The sequence below is a fragment of the Dama dama genome, chromosome 12 (assembly GCF_033118175.1).
Source record: "Dama dama isolate Ldn47 chromosome 12, ASM3311817v1, whole genome shotgun sequence".
Taxonomy (NCBI): Eukaryota; Metazoa; Chordata; class Mammalia; order Artiodactyla; family Cervidae; genus Dama; species Dama dama.
Genome location: NC_083692.1, coordinates 87,607,862 through 87,627,879, shown reverse-complemented (window position 1 = coordinate 87,627,879; position 20,018 = coordinate 87,607,862). Strand labels below are relative to the sequence as shown.

General features: G+C 48.2%; 1 long non-coding RNA gene across 1 annotated transcript in view; it reads left to right on the top strand.

Annotated features, from left to right (window-relative positions):
- Positions 1-20,018, top strand: part of LOC133067440 (uncharacterized) — a 161,823-nt gene that overhangs the window by 7,919 nt on the left and 133,886 nt on the right. The window contains exon 2 of the long non-coding RNA XR_009695255.1: positions 8,785-8,871. This is a non-coding gene — a long non-coding RNA (uncharacterized LOC133067440). The remainder of the gene's footprint in view (positions 1-8,784; positions 8,872-20,018) is intronic.

Here is a 20,018-nt window from a genome sequence, read left to right as displayed (position 1 = left end):
GGGATGTGTGTGTGTGTGTATATGAGTCTGTGGGTTAATAGCAATTTTTGATAGATGCCTTTGGCGCCCACATACTCAATAACACTCACACTCACAAAAAAAAAAAAAAAAAGAAGGGGGAGGGGAGTTGTTTTTATGGGAGATAACATAACTGCTTGCAATTTGGCTATTCATTGTATCTTTGGCATTTTATGTACTGCATTAGCAGAGGCAATTTCATGCATATGGATATAATGCATTAAGTGGAGGCATTTAAATATAGTGAAACTAATTTTATGATGATTAGTTGAAGGAAAACATTGCATTCGTATCATCTATATAGAAGCCAATTTGCATGAAAATGCCCAAAGTTGCTATGCCAACATTTTCTGTGCTGCTGGTCGGGGTCGTCTCCGAGTCAAGACTTTGTATTAAAAATCGGTCTCCAGTGCCCATGTCTTTTAATTCATTGCAAGCTGTAGGCCATTTGCTCACAAAGCGCTCGCAGTAAAACAAATGAATAGCTAAAATACTCATTTGCATGATTCCCATTTGAAAACGATTCCCCTGAAATTAAAAAAGCGTGTTACTCGGTTGTGAAGATGGATGGGCCAGTGAGGCGGGCAATTAATATTTTCGGCGTTCTCTTTAAAGCCCTCCCAAGACTAGGAACAGCACATGCCAGACAAATTGGGCCCCACAACAGTTTCAGGGCCTCGGCGGCAGCAGCTTGCTTCCACTGTCTCCCCTTTATTGTCTCACTTACATTATGCAGTAATTAAAACTATTTACCATTCCTACTTATCCGCCATCTGCTACCGCGGGAGGTTCCTCTTCTTTAGAAAGCTTCTTAAAGAGCAGCAAGAAGAAGGCGAAGGTTTGGCCCTGACTGCAGAAAGGGGCTTCGGGGGTTTGTCCTCTCCTCCCGGCCGTGTCCACCTGTCCCTCTGTGAAAGGAATGAAGGGGTGACAGGAGAGGTAGTGTAGTGATGCTGTTTCTGAGCGAGTTGGTCTGGGTGGTGGGAGTACTAGAGCACAGCTTTTTTTCTCTTTTGGGGAGAGTCCTGGCTTAGATCTGGGGCGATTCATATGTCTAGGGGGAGCCTAAGCCTGGAACTTTTCACCAATAATGACTACAAAGAGCTGGGGGTTTTTTTTGTTTGTTTTTTTAATTTTTTGGCCGAGTCGTACGGCATGTGGGATCTTGGTTCCCCAGCCAGGGATCACATCTGTGGCCCCTGCTTTGGAAGCAGAGTCCTACTCACTGGACCACCAGGGAAGTCCGAAGGTCTCGGGGTTTTGAGCGCTTGATTGGGGTCTGGGGCAAAGCCACTAACTACAGTTGTTCAAGTTGTTTATTGCACAAGTGTGCCCAGCCCATGAGGCTGTAAAGGCTGACGTCCCTCCTGTGGCCCATGTGCCAGTCTGGGGACATGTGGAGCCATATACATGCCAAGGGGGTGCCTTCTTCAAATTCACACAAAGATACTCCACGATCTCACTGTGCTTCATCTGAGAGAAGCCATTTTTAAAACATTTCTTTTTAATTTAAATTTATTTATTTTGGCTGTGTAGCATGTGGGCTCTTAGTTCCCTGGCCAGGGATTGAACCCGTGCCCCCTGAATTGGAAGGGTCGAGTCTTAGCCGCTGGGCCACCAGGGAAGTCCCAGAAGCCATTTTGAAAGCAACCCAGTTGCTGCCTCTTTTCTGCGGTGACTCGCAGGCTGGTTCAGGCACGGGACCTGCTTAGCACTTGTTTGCAGAGACTGAGCTAGAGTGTCCAAGGAGCAGCCTGCTCCATGAACATTTCCGTTTCCTCCAGGGTCCACCCCCCACAGCGCACCACAGACGGAGAAACCGAACTGGGCAGGAAACGGGAACCAACTCGCTCAGCAGGATGAAGTGGGCCCTGGAGTCTACAGACTCTCCACCAGTGGCTGCCCCAGGAGGACAGGGTCTGAATGGAGAGCACCTTCCGCTGCTCTCCTGAGCCCGCCTGGTGCTGGGCCTGATGCAGGTTTTCCGAAGTACTTGTTGACTTAAGCCGACAGTGAGGCTATCTGTCTTGACGTCACCACCCAGTTATGATGCCTGCTCTGAAGCTTCATCCCACAGGCCCTCTCAGCTCACATCTCGCCTTCTTAATGGTCTTTTCCTGGAACTTAACCAAAGGGTTTGGATCAGCCCAGAACTCCGCCCCTTGGCTATGACTTTTCTGGCTTCATTACTCACCGGAGGCCTTGGGGCCACGCACACTGCACATGCGTCTGCCCTAGGCCTGGAAGCCCCTGCCCCATCTTCTCCTGTCCTGTAACTTCACCTCTGCTGCTCTGGCCCTCTGGGACCTGGGGCCTTGCCTGCCCAGGTCCACAGAGATAGCTCTCTTGGCCTTCACCAGCTTACGTATTAATAGGTTGGCACTTGGCATGGCTATCACATCCTTCCTCTCCAGGTGACCCTGGAAGCTCTTAGAATTGGGCAGATCTGAGAGCATGCCCGGCCATTTGTAAGTCGGGGCTTCCCCAGTGGCTCAGGCGGTAAAGAATCTGCCTGTGATGCAGGAGACTTGGGTTCAATCCCTGAGTCAGGAAGATCCCCTGGAGATGGCAGTGGCAACCCACTCCAGTATTCTGGGGCTTCCCTGGTGGCTCAGATGGTAAAGAATCTGCCTGCAACGTGGGATCTCTGGGTTCAGCCTCTGGGTTGGGAAGATCCCCTGAAGAAGGCAATTGGCAACCCACTCCAGTATTCTTGCCTGGAGAATTCCATAGACAGAGGAGCCTGGTGGGCTACAGTCCACAGGGCCGCATAGGATCAGATACAATTGAGCGACTAACACATTCCCTTTTTGCACTTCATTAATGCTTTACTGACAGTGTTGGTTTGGGTTCTATGAGGAAAGGTCAGTTTCAAACCAGAGCTTTGTCCAGTCAATGTGTGGACTGTCTCTGAAGGCAGTGAGTCCCCCATGTCATTGTCACTGAAGATACGATGGCATCTGGGAGTCACTTGACAGAGTCTCCACCCCCAACACAAAGGCCCCTGCCGGGCAGGGAGCTCTCCTGCTGCCTGGACTAACCAGAAACTCATGCTCACTAATGGGACAGAGAAGAAAACTTGGTGGATGATGTGGCCCATATAGTTAAAGTGCATAAACACGGAAAAGGCCAGACTTAACCTAGAGGATGATTCTCTGTAAGCCTTGACCACAGTCAGAAGGGGAACCAGGGGTACCTTTCAAATGCTGTCATATCAGCAGCTGTTTATTTTTTATTTTTCCATTTATTTTTATTTGTTGGAGGCTAATTACTTTACAATATTGTAGTGGTTTTTGCTATACATTGACATGAATCAGCCATGGATTTACATGTGTTCCCCATCCCGATCCCCCCTCCTGCCTCCCTCTCCATCCCATCCCTCTGGGTCTTCCCAGTGCACCAGCCCTGAGCACCCGTCTCATGCATCCAACCTGGGCTGGTGATCTGTTTCACCCTTGATAGTATACTTGTTTCACTGCTGTTCTCTCAGAACATCCCATCTTCGCTTTCTCCCACAGAGTCTAAAAGTCTGTTCTGTACATCTGTGTCTCTTTTTCTGTTTTGCATATAGGGTTATCATTACCATCTTTCTAAATTCCATATATATGCGTTAGTATATTGTATTGGTCTTTATCTTTCTGGCTTACTTCACTCTGTATAATGGGCTCCAGTTTCATCCATCTCATTAGAACTGATTCAAATGAATTCTTTTTAATGGCTGAGTAATGTTCCATAGTGTATATGTACCACAGCTTTCTTATCCATTCGTCTGCTGATGGGCATCTAGGTTGCTTCCATGTCCTGGCTATTATAAACAGTGCTGCAATGAACATTGGGGTACACGTGTCTCGTTCAGATCTGGGTTCCTCAGTGTGTACGCCCAGGAGTGGGATTGCTGCGTCATATGGCAGTTCTATTTCCAGTTTTTAAAGAAATCTCCACACTGTTCTCCATAGTGGTTGTACTAGTTTGCATTCCCACCAACAGTGTAGGAGGGTTCCCTTTTCTCCACACCCTCTCCAGCATTTATTGCTGGTAGACTTTTGGATAGCAGCCATTCTGACTGGCATGTAATGGTACCTCCTTGAGGTTTTGATTTGCATTTCTCTGATAATGAGTGATGTTGAGTATCTTTTCATGTGTTTGTTAGCCATCTGTATGTCTTCTTTGGAGAAATGTCTGTTTAGATCTTTGGCCCATTTTTTGATTGGGTCATTTATTTTTCTGGAATTGAGCTGCAGGAGTTGCTTGTATATTTTTTGAGATTAATCCTTTGTTTCTTCATTTGCTATTATTTTCTCCCATTCTGAAGGCTGTCTTTTCACCTTGCTTATAGTTTCCTTTGTTGTGCAAAAGCTTTTAAGTTTCATTAGGTCCCATTTGTTTATTTTTGCTTTTATTTCCAATATTCTGGGAGGTGGGTCATAGAGGATCCTGTCAGCAGCTGTTTATACCACAGGCGGAAAGCAGGTTTCCTGCCCAGGCCTCAGCCACCTATGGACCAGCCAGGGAGCCCAAGGCAGTCAGTGTGCAAGAAAGGGCACTGGCCTTGGAGTCGGTGGCCCTGGGCTGGACTCTCTTCCTGGCCATCAGTCGTCTTGCCTGAGGGTGGTCAGCGAAACTCTCAGGCAGTCTTGGTGTTCTCCTCCATTAAATAGGGTTTCACAGCTGCCTGTCTTTTGACAGGTTGTCTTGAGTCCAACAGTTAACGCTATATTTTAGCACCTAGTCTGTATCCTCAGAGCAGGTGTGTGCTCCCCCTGGAGCAGATGGAAGCATCTTTGTACTCAGGAGAAGCTCTGTAGACATAAATATGCAAGATGTCAGTTGCCCTTAGCTTGCATCTGAGCATCGCCCAGCTCTGCAATTCAGAGCCGGGCACTTGAAAGACAGGACCAGTCCTTGCGGAGCAAGGACAATACAGTTATATCCGAACATTGCTAAGGGCCCGCTCTGTGTCCAGGCCCTGTGCTATGCCCTTCACATGAGTGACCTCCTTCCAATTCGTACGTCTTTATTCTAATGGGAAAATTGGAACTCAGAGGTTTTGGGTTGAGTCCCAGAGTCCAGTGCTCTTCCTTACTTGCTGTGTGATTTTGGGCAGGTCACTTGCCCTCTCTGAGCCTCCATCTCCCCATTTCTAGCCCACAACTGCTCAATTCCCCATCCCACAAAGCCTTGCAAATCCCCCACTGGCTGTTACACTGCATCTCCTGGCAAATCATAATTGTTACTGTGGGCTTTGCTATTAAGATGTGAGTTAGAAAGAAACATTTCTAGTTGCTGAAGTAGACATCAATAAAAGTAAACCAGGAAACAGGAATCAGGAAACAAGACGTAGGGGGTGGGGGGCGGGCAGAAAATGCAAAATGAATCCCAGGGAGACCTTCACCTGCTTCGAATTTGGAGGGTATGGCCAGAGGGGAAGAAGGAGGAAAAACCGGCTACCCACTTAGTAATCACCACTAAAGATCAACACTGGACCAAAATAGAATCCCACGTAGGAAACGATCTTGCTTCATAGCCCCGGAAAAAATTTTTTTTTAACATAGAGAAGCCATTTAAAGAAGAAAAAATGTTTGTATGTAAAAGGAAATATTTTAGGTAGGAGTTGAATACCAAATGATTTTGGGTCTCTGCGGGGAGTAATGAGGCATAGCAAACACACAATTCTATATGCATGTAATATTATCATCGCACGCCTCGGAAAGCTTTTAAATCATGGAAATGCAGTTAGGGACCATTGTACAAAATAAACATCCCACTTGGTCTGTTGCCTGCCCTAAGTTCCTTGATCTAGAGCGGCACCGCCAGATTTTTACAGCCCCATAAATTAACGTGGTGCTGATTTGATTGAGCTAAATTAATAAGACTTGTGCTTTGTTACAAAATAACTATTACAGTATGTTGTGGGGACGCGCTGCCGATAAGGAAATTGCCGCCTTTAACAATCCCACTGAAGTTTCATGGAGGATTTCAAAACCGATTTTAATTAAAACAAAAGCCGATGTGTGGCAATAATGTGGGTGTTAAGGAGAGAAAATGCAAAATGTCTTTTTAAATCCATTTTAATATGTCTTAAGGACTGGATGATCGATGTGGCAAGAGCTGGCGGCTGACACCACGCTGGTACCCAGCCCCGGGCTGCCTGCTTCAGCGACAGTGGCACCTCGGGCCCGCCCTCGGGCTGCGCTGGTGCTCCACTTCCGGCTCGGGGCTCAGCTCCTGAGCTGGGGCTCCAGTGGGGAGGACTTCCTTTCCAGGGGCTTTCTCAGACCTTGGTAGAGTCCTGTTCTCCTGGCCACTCTGGACTGGAGCTGGGAGCTGCAGGTCATAGCCCCCAGGCCTGGCTCGGCCCTGAAGACCAGGTTGCCTCCTGCTCCCCACTCCCCACTCCTGTAACCAGCTGGCTGGGTGCTACCAAGTGCGGAAGGCGCTGAGGAGTGGGGCTTTGAAATGAGAAACAGCTGGAGTGTGGTAGAGTGAGGCCGGGCATGTGCGTGAAATTACCGGGCCAGAGCAGTCAGGCAGGGCGCCTGCAGAAAGGGCAGCTGGGGCCCAGGAGGCTCAGAACTGGAGCCGCTGGGGACCTCGGGGGCGGAGGAGACCCTGAATCAAGGTAGGGAGCGGGGCTGGTGTGGGGGCAGGAGTAAGAGTCAGCTAGACAAGCTGTTAAGTCTCAACCTCCCATTACCTCAGTTTTGTCAGCTGTAAAATGGGAATAATGATAGAATTTACCTCACCCAGCTGCCATGAGGGTTAAATGAGGTTGGTGCCCAGCACACAAATGCCTGAAAATGTTAGTCATTGACATAGAAAAAACAACAATAACAATACTAGCTTCCTTTTTAGGGCTTCCCTGGTAGCTCAGTCTATAAAGAATCTTCCTGCAGTGCAGGAGACCTGGGTTCAATTCCTTGGCTGGGAAGATCCCCTGGAGGAGGGCATGGCAACCAGCTACAGTATTCTTGCCTGGAGAATCCCATGAACAGAGGAGCCTGGCGGGTTACAGTTGATGGGATCTCAAGAGTCAGATACGACTTAGCAACTACACCACCACCCCACCACCCCACCACAGCTTCCTTTTTACTTGTCATGTTTTCAGTCAGAGATAATCAGCCCCTGACTTGGGGGGTCTTGATGTGTAATCTACACAATGCTAACATACAGAAGAGGCAGCCGTGTTTGGAGGCCCGGTGATGTCCTGGGTGCCTGTTCTGAGCAGCGTGTTCACATGTGCTGTCTCGTCATTCTCTACTGCAGGGAGGCTTGGAGGTGAAGAGATATGCAACTGTGTCACATGGTGTCATAAATGGTGGAACTAGATGACCCCAAAGCCCTGCTCTGATTACTAGGTCAGTGGCCTTCAACCTTCTTTGAAAAAAAAGATTTTTTCTTTGAAAAAAAAAAAGACCCAGTATATATACACACACTAATAACTAAAGTAGAATTTTCACAAAATAATACTCTTAATTCAGAGGATGCACGTAATGTTTTTATTCTATTTCCTTTGTAAAAGAAGTTGTTCATGACACTAAATTCTTGGCAGCTCACACTTACAACTCAACCTGCAGTGCGGAAAATGCTGCACACACCTGTTACCACGGGGGAGATTTTCTATGTGTTGTCTCATTCAACCATCCCACCCACCCTGGGCATGAATGGTGGTGTGCCCATTTTACAGATGAGGACCTGAGGCTGAGGAAGGAGGGGTGGTTTGGTCCCAGCCCTGACCGTGCAGCCTGTGATTGCCCAGTGTGTTGGCTGTCCCCGTTCCCCGTGCTCCACAGGGGAAGAGCCACGTCTCCTGATTCCCTCCCAGAGCCTGCCCGGCGCCCGACCCCGAGCAGCCCCCAGTAACTTTCACTGCGTGAATGGATGGGTGGTGGGGTCAGGGCACCATTTCTGGTACTTGCCCTCCACAGGCCCTCAGGCCCCATTCCAGAGTTTTCTCCAGCTTCCCTTGGGGGCTCAGCCTCCTTCCTTGAGGAGGGGCTTCCTGTGTCTCCCCAGAAGCAGATCTGGCTTGACCCCAGAGGCCCCTCCAGGTTAGAGGTTGTAGCTGAGAGAACTGGACACTTTGAGGGAGAGAGGAAAGCTGGGCCCTCTCAGGGGGCTGTCACAGCCCACCACCTGGGGGCCCGTGAGGAGTGGTGGGAGCCCCCTGGTGGGGGGAGCAAGGTGTGACCCTTCAGAGGAGGCAGACAGGGAAGTTCACCAAAGAGCAGAGAACTCAACTGTCTCCAGGAGCCTGTGGGGAGGAGGGGTCAGGTCCACATCGTTATAGGATGGAGGCTGAAGTGGCCACATCCGCTTCTTAGGGGACAGTTCCAAGGCAGGAGCAGCAGCTCCACTGGATGTTTGCCCTTAAACACCGAGGGAACTTGGTCTGCCCCTTGACTCCATGGGCCAGGATCGAGACTGAGACACGGAATCGTAAAGACGCAGACACTGCCTGGGTCTGGTGGAGGCCCACGGGAGAGGCTGGAGTCCGGGGTGGGGAGTGGGGTGGCAGAAGTGTGTCCTAAGCGCTGGGAGTCAGCTGCGGGCTGGGGGGTAGATGCATCAGAGCCGTGTCTCACAGCCCCTGGGAAGAAGAGGGTGAGAAGAATGAACTGCAAGTGGAGAAGGCCTCCTAAGAGGCCTCCGGGCCCAAGGCTCCTTCCCCACAGGGAAATTTCCACCTCCCTTTGCCAGGGGACACTAGTCCCTTGGCTGTTTCTTCCTTGGGTTTTATCCTGAAGAGGCTGTTCTGTTCTGTTGTAGGTTCCATTTGTCCCAGCACCAAAGCAGAGGAGACCCAGAAGGATAAGCCAGAACGTTGGGTAGCTGGGTCGCCACCCCAACAATAAGGTAAGGGTACCCCATCTGTGCCCTCACCACCCCACGGCTGCCTCATTCTGAGGTCTCAAACATACCCATGCAGCATGCTCAGTAGCTCAGTCATATCTGACTCTTTGCGACCCCATGGACTATAGTCCACCAGGCTCCACTGTCCAGGGGATTCTCCAGGCAAGAATACTGGAGTGGGTCACCATTTCCTTCTCCAGGGGATCTTCCTGACCCAGGGATCGAACCTGAGTCTCCTGCATTGGCAGGTGGATTCTTAACGACTGAGCCCCCTGAAACAAACCTATACCAGTGGACTTTGGGGTCCAGGGTCGTTTCCTCTCATTCACCTCATAGCAGAATGATGAATCTCACCGTTTTGAAGTCAGAATACCTGAATCTAAATCCCACCTCAGCTCTTTCCTGGCTGGGCAACATTGGGCAAGTGATTTCAGCCTCTGAACCTTAGTTACCCACCTATAATATGGGATAATAATAGTCCTTACCCTACAGGGCTGTCATGAGGACTAAATGACCCCATGCAGATGAAGCAATGGCACCTACCAAGCACCGACAAGGGGTAGAATTCCCATTTTTATTTTCTTCATCCCTCACCCGTGCAGTGACCAGGGTCTCAGTAAGATTCATGCTGGGGCCTGGAGTCGGGGCTGGGATAAACTCCTATATAAGGCAAGAGCCTGCCTTAAGCAGCTGAGTGCCAGGGAACCAGAGAGATGCTGAAAGCTGAAGAAGCCCTGCTCTGGGATACTGCTTACGCGGCTACAGCGTGTGGCTGGGTTTCCTCATGGGCGGGGTGACTTACACGGATGGTCGTGGTTTGGGGACTCAGAAGGTGGCAACACCCACCTCCCCCTGCTGCCCTGTTGAACAGCTCTTGCTTTCTTTCTTCTAAGATATGTTACTTATTTATTTATTTGGCTCACTGGGTCTTAGTTGCGGCACGTAGGATTTTAGTTGCAGTGTTGTGGGAAATCTTCTGGTTGTGCCCTAAGAACTCTTAGTTGTGGCATGTGGGACCTAGTTCCCTGACCAGGGGTTGAACCTAGCACCCTCCGCTGGGAGTGCAGAGTCTTAGCCACTGGATCGCCAGGGAAGTCCCCAGCTCTTGTTTTCCGCTTTCTGCTGCGTTCTGGAACCCTAGAGACTCAAGGTCTTCAGTCTCCAGATTCAGTGCTTCCCCTAAGAAGCCAAGCTCCCCAGCCCCCTGCTTGCGGCTGGCACCCCTTTGCCAGCCCAGACAGCACAGCAGAAGGAAGTGCGTGGGTATCAAGTTGGTGCTCTTCTCCTGCAGCTGAGGAGACTGAGGACCGGTCGGGAAATTAGCTCGGGCCCTGCAGGGATGCCATCAGACCCCGCTGGGACCCAGTCCCCCGACTCGCAGACTGGGGCTCCCTCTGCCACCTCACAGCACCCCTGTGCCCCTCTGCCTGCTGCCCTGGGAGGGTTTGAGGGTAGAGGAGCAGGCGCCTTCCTGACCAGGCACACTCGCTCTCCCCAGGAGCTCGAAGGCCTGACATTAACAGGACTTTTCTATTTTATTATCTGTTTCATTTTTCCTTATCCCACATTCCCATTTGGACCCTATTTATCAATCTTCCCATTTCCTGCACTTTAAACAATTAATTTATTATCACTTTTAACTTTTTGACTTGGAGCCACTCTTTCAGTTGCTCCTAGTGAATCACTCTCACTTTTAGGTTTTTGGCATTTAATATCTGAGGTTCTAATATTTTATTTTTTAAAAATCCAGTTGATTTTATTATGTATAAACTCAATATTTTCAGATCCTGAATTTCTTTTAATATTTGTTTTTAAGAATTTTGTCATCTTGTTCTCAACTTTGACCTTTTATGATTCTCTTATCTTTCCTTTATTATGTGACTCATCTTCTTTTTCCTTCCTCATACTCCCTTTTTGTAATCCTCTTTGCCTGAGGATAGGTGTTTACACCAGGAAGCAAGATGAATACATGTAGGGGAGTCACGACGTAGAAGGGTCCAGGCCACACCTAGAGATGGTTGATGCCTTGCACCAGCATCCCCACCCCGCCACTGTCCTTGTAGTTGTCCATCTGGCATGGCCACTTAAGGAAGACGCTTCAGATCCTTTATCCAGGGAGTCTCACAATCAACTCTCCACAGGCCACAGTTTTTTGTTTTTTTTTTAAATTGAAATTTTATATTCTTTTTTTTTGGCTTGGGATGTTTCTTACTCTTTATTTATTTTTTTCCATTTATTTTTATTAGTTGGAGGTTAATTACTTTACAATATTGTAGTGGTTTTTGCCATACCAGGCCACAGTTTTCAATGTGGTGACAGGACTGGTTCATTGGAATCAAGTTGCCATTCATGTCCGCTGAGCCTTAAGAAGAGCTGTGCCTCTTAAACCTACAATTTTCAATTACATCAAGTCCAGGATCACATGCCAACAGTGTGATGCTTGTTGATGGTACCTCCTGATATCAATCAATCCTTTACTTCTTTCTCCCTTCTTGACCCCAGTCCAACCTGTCACTATATTTCACCTTGACCACCATAACAGCCTCCAGACCTCCCCATCCAAAGCTATTGTGTCTCTAACCCTTCTTCAAACAATTATTGTTGTTTAGTTGCCAAGTCATGTCTGACTCTTTGTGACCCCCATAGACTGCAGCACGCCAGTTTTTCCTGTCCTTCAGTATCTCACTGGAGTTTGCTTAGACTCATGTTCATTGAGTCAGTGATGCCATCCAACCATCTCATCCTCTGTTGCCCCCTTCTCCTCCCACCCTCAATCTTTCCCAGCATCAGGGGCTTTTCCCCAATGAGCTGGCTCTTCATATCAGGTGGCCAAAGTATTGGAGCTTCAACTTCAGCATCAGTCCTTCCAATGAATATTCAGTGTCGATCTCCTTTATGATTTACTGGTTTGGTCTCTTTGCTGTCCAAGGGATTCTCAAGAATCTTCTTTAGCACCACAATTTGAAAGTATCAATTCTTCAGCTCTCAGCCTTCTTTATGGTCCAACTCTCACATCTGTACATGACTACTGGAAAAATCATAGCTTCGACTATATGGACCTTGGTCAGCAAAGAATATCCACAGTCATCTTTCCTGGAGTGACATGTGCTTGCGTCATCGTCCTGCTTAAAAGCTTCCAAAGACCTTGGGAGGTTTGGTTGATCAAGACCATCCTGCCTGGAGAACACAGACCAGTTACTTAGGTGCATGGGCAGGGCTCATGGTCAGTGGGTAAGGAACCCTCACCATCTTTAGGAGGATTTTTTGCACAATAGCCACCACCCCATCACCTCACCATCCACTGGACTGATCCATTCCACTTCTTATTTTGGTCACTTTAATTGAGAAAACAAACTAATCTAGAGTTGTGGGAAAAGCACATGGCAGACTTCTATTGCTAGTAATATGGCAGGTTGAGTTATTTAGACCAATGTTCATGGTAGAAACAACTAGAAATGCTGAATAAAATGAAAAATATTTTCTTAACAGCATTAAAGGCTGACAAGATGGTAAGAAGCTACAAGGCCAAAATCTATGTGAGAGTGGGAACTCAGAGGGCACTGAAGCTCCTTGTACCCTGTGGGTATTTGCCCAACAAGCAAACCTGAGTTTCAGTCTTGACATGACCGAGGGTATTTGGGGAGAGAAGATAAAACCCAGGGCCAGCAAAGGTGGCGAATCTAATAGGATGTCCTTCCTCATAAAGGTTGGACTCCAAAGGAAACCCTCAGGGTAAGTATGAACCAGAGGAAGACTGCTTCACCCCTTGCACACTCAGGGACAGTAAGAAAAGTTGCCTTGATTCTGGGCAGGGCAGGAGGGCAAAGAACCATTCTTAAAAAGTAGATTTGCGGCCCAAGTTTGTGTTACCTGAATGGTCAGAATAACTATAGCCATGAACTTAATTCACTGTCTTGGATCAGTAATGCCTTTATGGTAACCGACAGAAGTAAGCACAGATCTTTTCATTCCAAATCTCATATTTTGCCAATATCCTGATTGCAAGCACATGGGAGACCCTGAGCCAGAACTAACCAGCTGAGTTATTCTCAAATTCATGTCACACAGAAACTATGAGTCAATAAATGTCTGCTGTTGAGTTTGAGGATAATTTGTTACACAGCAAGAGATAACCAATACACATTACTGATATGCAGGGTAGCCAAGCTGCATTTCCTTTCTGGGTCTCACCAGCATCGTGGAGAAATTGGACTAGATTATGAATGGCAAATATATTTCATCCTGCCATAGAAAGGCCAATCAGTTGGTGCAGTGTGAAGAATACTGAGACTTGCATTTATGTCAGGGTGACTGAGTACATTAGCTGGCTGGAGGAGAGTAGCAGCTTGTTTGCCATGTGTACTCCGTCCTAGACTAAAGGATCACTAAAACCTACAATCCTTAGCATAGAAGTGACAAAAGCAGCCAATTTCCTTCTAACACAGGTGCCTTATCCTCCCAAGTCCTATGTTTGAAATCACTTGACTAAGAAGCATTGGCCAGGACTCTGGAAATGAACCTGAGATCAAATCTTATCTGTCACTTAATAGTTGTATGACCTTTAGTGACTTAATTCATCTCTCTAAGTCCCAGCTTCCTCACCTATAAAATGGAGATTTTTTTCAAGGATTGAATGAAACTCATGGCAGCTAGTCAATCTGTCCATCTGAGTCATTGGCTCACACACCATGAGCCCATCCTTGAGCTAGTCATGTCTCGAGGGATATAGAGGAGTAGTTCAGAGTCCCTGCCTTCAAAGAACCTACTGTCTATCTGAGGAGAGAAGTCTTGGCCACATGCTACTATCAGAGAGCCTTTCAAGCCAGTACAAGAACAGTGCCTCATGGTCTGGAATGGCTGCATATGTTCTAGTAGTTCTCAAAGTGTGGTCCCCAGACTGTCAGCATCACCTGGGAACTTATTAGAAATTCAGATTCTCAGACCTATGGAATCTGTCCATCTGTGTTGTAGCAAGCCCCCTTGGTTATTCTGATACATACTCAAGTTTGAAAACCCCTGCTCTAGGGGTTCATGAGACAGAGGGACCAGGAGAGGACTAATGGAGGGTCTGGAATTTGAATTTTATTCATTCATGTATTTGTGTATTGGCCGTGCTGGGTCTTCATGGTTGCTTGCGGCTATCTCTAGTTGTGGGTGGGGACTGCTCTCCAGTTGCGGTGGGCTTCTCATTGCCGTGGTTTCTCTTACTGCAGAGCATGGGCTCTAGGCACATGGGTTTAGTTCCCCTGAGGCATGTGGGATCTTCCCGGACCAGGGATCCAGCTGATGTCCCCTACATTGCAAGGTGGAGTCTCAACCACTGGACCGCCAGGGAAGCCCAGATCTGAATTTGAATCTTTAGGAATGATTAGAATTTGGATAGACAGGTGAAAGGACAAACGTGGGTTCAGGTAAGGGCAAATGGCACAACCAAAGACAAGGAGATGGGACAGCTTGGCATGTTCTGGGCCCGGGGTCGGAGGAAGAGCTGGACCGAACAGAGTACAGATGCTGGAAAGAGCAGGAGCTTGGGTCAGGTAGGTGGGGCCTCAAGTGCCAAGCAAGCAGCTTGGCCTTGACCGAGCAGGCCACAGGGAGTCCTTGCAGGTTTTTGAGCAGGAGAGTGATAACAGTCTATCCCTTCTCTTAGACCCACAGGCCAGGCCTCACTGGGCTCTTGACGCAGAGCAGTGCCTCCATCCGTCGGCATCCTCTAAAGCCAAGGAGACCCTGCTTCCAGGAGGCAGTGAGGAGGCTGTGAGCGAGGAGGTGGCCTGCAGCAGCAGCTACATGGCTGCCTCCTGCAGAGGACCTCCCGAGCCCCAGCCTAACATGGGCCTTTGCAGGTATTGAATTATGAATGGAAGTTGCCCAGAAGTAATTGAGAACATTATTGCCCCCCACACATGTGTCCTCTGCAAGGCTGCAACAATAGACTCTCCAGGGTCGATATAAATTAGAAGCTCTCACATTAACAGTGGGGACAGGCAACCTGTGGAGAGGGAATCCCATCTGAAAGACCTAAAAGGGACAGACCCCTCAACTGTGTGCATTGGTTACCCTCAACTTTTCCTTTCGCTTGATCTATTCTACCCATCCCTATTAAATAACTAATTATTTAACATCTTTTAAAGCTTTGTTATATATTAGAACAGGCAGGACACAAATGAGTGCTTTTAATAATATAAAAGCCCATTAGCTTCATTTACTGTTAATGTTAAAATAAACATGAGGCAATTTAGATATACTATTCCAATTTCACGGAAACTTTGATGTTTTTCTTCTCTAGTCACATAATTAAGGGAAAAACTACTAATGATATTAAGTTTGTACAGTGTTAATGACAGAAACAGGCACAAGCTGAAATTGCAGCCATTAATATGAAAAAATAAAATATTTAACAGGGGAGATAGATGAGTGCAATTTTAATAAACCAAAATGAAGAAAATTAATTTTAGAAAGTTCCACAGTCTTTCACATGCTACCATTACACAAGCCATCTAATGTATTATTTTTGTGGTCTGGATTATTTATCGATGGTCCAGAGGAATGCCCTGGTTTTTGCATATTGTTTTGTAGATGATGAAGACTTTGCCTTCATTTGTTTAATTTTTTTTCCTTTCCCCTTTGCTTTACCACCAGTCCCCAAGTGGAAAAGGCTTTATTTACAGTGTATGCTTTGACAGACAGACCTTACCAGGAGCCCATAGGTGGAATGCAAGGGGCCATCATGTAACCTCCTGAGAGGGTCTATCAGTGACTGCTGACCTTCAGGGCCTGGGTGGTTCCAGGGGCTGACGTGTTGTCCACAGGTGACAGGGGCTGAAGTGTTGTCCACAGGTGACAGTTGGTGCCTGAAGGAGCCCTTGTGCTGGGCAAGGCAGCTGCTGTTCCAACTCCAGCTTTCCTCTTCGGATCTGGATCTTGCCTCTTATAGTGTTAAAAGGTGTCCTCCCCAAATTCGTATCCACCTGGGACCCAGAGTGTGAGCTCTTCAGAAACAAGGTCTTTGTAGAAGTGTAATTTGGCTTCCCAGGTGACTTAGTGGTAAAGAATCCACCTACTATGCAGGAGACATGGATTTAATCCCTGGATCAGGAAGATCCCCTGGAGGAGGAAATGGCAAGCCACTCCAGTATCCTTGCCTGGGAAATCTCATGGACAGAGGAACCTGGGGGGCTAGAGTCCATGGGGTCACAAAGAGTCGGAAGACTTAGCTACTAGGATATCATCAGAAGTGTAATTAACGTGAGGATTGAGATGGAGATGGGCCCTAGATCCAATGAGAGACAGAACAGACACCCAGAGACACAGAGGGGAAGGTCAGGAGAACACGCAGTAGAGACTGGAGGCATACCGCCACAAGCCAAGAAATGACTGGGCCACCAGGGCTGGAAGAGACAAGGAAGGTTCTCCCCAGGACCTTCAGAGGCACCGTGGCCCTGCTGACACCTTGATCTCAGACTGGCCTCCAGAACTGTGAGAGAATAAGTGTCTGGTGTCTTAAGCCACTAAGTTTGTGGTTATTTCTTATAACAACCCTAGGAAATCAATACACCGCTGAAGAGCAACTCCATGGAAGTCAGCACCCCGACCCATCTCATGGAGGCCACAGAAGGTCCAGGGACAGGAGGGTGCTTTAGGTCAACCTCATCAGTCTCCAAACAGTGGGGCCCCACACGAGGCTCTGTGGGGGAACCCAGCTCAGACAGGACTGTGGCTGTACAGATGTCGGGTCAGTTATAGGACCTGGAGAGGATATTATTTTCTCTCATGACAGGATATCTGAGGAAGGGCAGCACCCTGGTTGTTCATGGCAATGTTGTAGCGCTGTGGTCCAGGATTCAGGCACTCTCCATCTGTATCAGTTCTTAGGCTGTTGTCTCAGCTCCTAGCCCACCGTCGGCTTTATGACATGAGTTGGAAGGCCACCAGTCCCATTTCTGCTTTGCCAGCTGCTCCCTGCCAGTGTCGGTCAATGGGGGACACTAGAGGGAGCCCTTGGGGCTGTTAATACCTTTCCCAGGGCTTCCTGTTCCTGCCAGCTTCCCTCCAGCACGGTCTCTTCACCACACAGAGGCCATTCCTCTGAAGGCTGAATGGATTTGCTGTTCTTCCCACTCTCACAGACACGGCAGCGTTGCATCTTCTCTTCAGAAGCTGGGTCCAGACCCCAGTGGACTTGTCCTTTGAGCTCAGAGAGACCTGCACCAGCCACGCAGCAGCCCCTTCCCAGAGGTCGGCATTTCAGCTCCACGCACCCCTCCTCTAAGTGTTAGGGATTCCAGCCTCTTTCCTATGTTCTCTCAACCCTAAAAGCAGTATCTGGCTACCTTCCTTTTTACCTTTCTGTTACCTGATTAACATCTTCTACACCTAGTGAGCAATTATTCACCATAAATTCCCCCTAGCATAACTGGTATGATTCCCACCCCCTGCCAGGACCCTGCCTGATAACAAATCCTTCTGCCCTCCCACCCCCAATGTGTAGGTGATGTCACTCCTCAGGGTGACAGAGTGGCTGAAGCAATGCCAGTTGACAAGTACTGATGAGCAGGCCCAGAGGCAGAAAAGTGCCTTTTTCCTTTTGTCCCTGTCCCACGTGGTTTTAAGCAGACAGAAACATGCAAATTTCCCCTCATATTTCATTGGCCAGAATTAGATCACGTGACCCCTCCTCAGCCAATACCAGAGAGAAGAATAGAATACTGTGATTGGTGTAAGCCAATCGGGCTTCATCTCCCTCGAGCAGCACTGTGATGCCAGTTGCTCTCACTTGAGGTGGCCAGGCAGGAAAGGAGCAGCTGAACGGAAGTTGGGCTCTAAGCAAGAAAGAAAATGGGGAGTTGGGGAAGGGGGAGATGGGGCCAATCAGCACTGACTGCTCCATCATCCCACCATCCAATGGGAGATGCTGGCAATTACAGGTCTGGATGTTAGGCGCTGAGATGCCGAGCAGGGTGCAGGGCCTCAGAGAGCAGGTGGGGGTGTGAACTGAGACGTGAAGGATGAGGTGGGCTTTATCAGGTAGCAGGTAAGACAGAACTTTCCAGACAAAAGTTATGGTTCTTGCGAAAGCACATGGAGATGCGGAGAATATGGCACAACTGGGAACAATATTTTTGGATGCAATGTAATGGGAACAGTGTTTTTGGATGTGGTTTGAGCACAAGGGGACAAAGGGGAATGGTGGGTGATGGGGCCTTCTAGGTCAGCAGGAATGGAGCGGGCAAGGTCTGGTAGGGTACCTGGAGGCCTGAGGTGTGTGGCTACAGTACCTGCTTCAGGCCAGGAGAGGGTGGAGCCTGGGCTGCAGGTCTGGAAAAAGAGTCTGTGGGAGATGCATGCTGTGGGGTCAGGGAACCCGAATGGACCCACAGCTCCTGTCTCCAAGCCTGGTGGGCCACTGACCCAGAGAGGCCCTTCTCTTTCTCTTCCCCTTCTCTCCACACAGGCGTGGCCTTTGTTGTTATAACTGAACAGAGTCCAAAGAAGTGAAAAATGCAGGCCCTGACCACAAGGAGTTCAAAGCTTAGGTTTGTTTTTTTCTTCAGTTTTTTTTTCAATGTGGTAAAATATGCATAACATAAAATTTTATTGTTTTAACCACTTTTAAGTGTACAGTTCAATGACATATAGTCACATTGTGCAGCCATAACCACCATCTGTCTTTAGAATTCTTTTCATCTTCCCAGATTGAAGCTCTGTGCCCACCAGACAGTAACTCCCATCCCTGTCTCCTTCTAGCCCCTGGTATCCTACATTATACTTATTTTTTGGTCTTTGTTGCTGCGCAGGGTGTTTCTTTAGTTGTGGGTAGCGACTGCTCCCTAGTTGCCACCCACAGGCTTCTCATTGCGGTGGCTTCTCTTGCGGAGCATGGGCTCTAGGTGAGCAGACTCAGCAGTTGTGGAGCACGGACTTAGTTGCCTCTCGGCATGTGGGATCTTTCCAGACCAGGGATTGAACCCATGTCCTTGGTGTTGGCAGGCGGATTCTTAACCACTGGACCACCAGGGAAGCCCACATTATACTTTTGTCTCTATGTATTTAACTATTCTATATACCTCATATAAGTGAAGCCATATAATATTTACCTTTTTGTGTCTTATTTCACTTATGTCTTTAAGTTTCATTCATGTTGTAGCACATACAAAGCGGAACAATATTCTGTTGTAGGTATATACTACATTTTGTTTATTCATTTCCATCCTTTGGCTAATGTGAGTAATGCTGCAATGAGTGCGGGTGCATAAATATCTGAGTTCCTGCTTTCACTTCTTTTTCTTTAAATTTGTTTTATGTACTTGGCTGCGCTGGGTTTTAGTTGTGGCATGCAAGATCTTTAGTTGCAGCATTGTAGGAAATCTTTTTGTTTTCCATGAACAGCCGTAAGGAGGAAGCAGGGAACGTGCAGATGGTAGGGGAGTATGTGAGTGTGAAGGATGCTTCAGATCCAGGAGAACATGTCATCCAGGAGGCAGGGACCTCAGGGGGAAGTCTGGCCTCGGTTACTGCCGGGTTGGGGGATGGCCAGTCATGGGTGTTGGGGGCCAGAGGGGAAGGCCATGAATTCCCCAGTGGGGCCTGGACCTGGGCTTCTGTCCCCATTGAATGATATTCCCACCTGACTTACCCAGCTCACAGCCTTTCTCTGGGGCCTTGCTGTCCCTGGTCCCTTCTCCATCCTTCTTCTTCCTCTTCTGCAGTGATATTCCCGAGGCCCTGTCTGGAGTCTGCACACACCGGGAAGGAAGAGATGATGGGTGAAAGGATAGTTATTAGCCCCACTGAACAGACAAGGACACTGAAAGGGGAGCTAGATCTCATTTCACAGAGGTGCTGCCCAGGCCGGGTTTTCATGATGCTCGTGAGCTCTGCACCTCATCCCTGCCCCTGAGGGAGGGAACCATCACTTCAGATACCTGCTGCACACATTCTGCACAGTGACCATCCCGCTCGCCCACTCTGAGCATGCCCTCATTGGGCCAGGCCAACCGCTTGTGGCTTCTCAAATGAAACTCCCCACGGGGAGAGGAGGCGAGGATTTTCCTCATGCCCACAAATTATAGGAAATAATTGATTATGGGAATTAATGCATTAATATGCATTAATAGTAGGAGATACTGGAGAAGGAAATGGAAACCCAC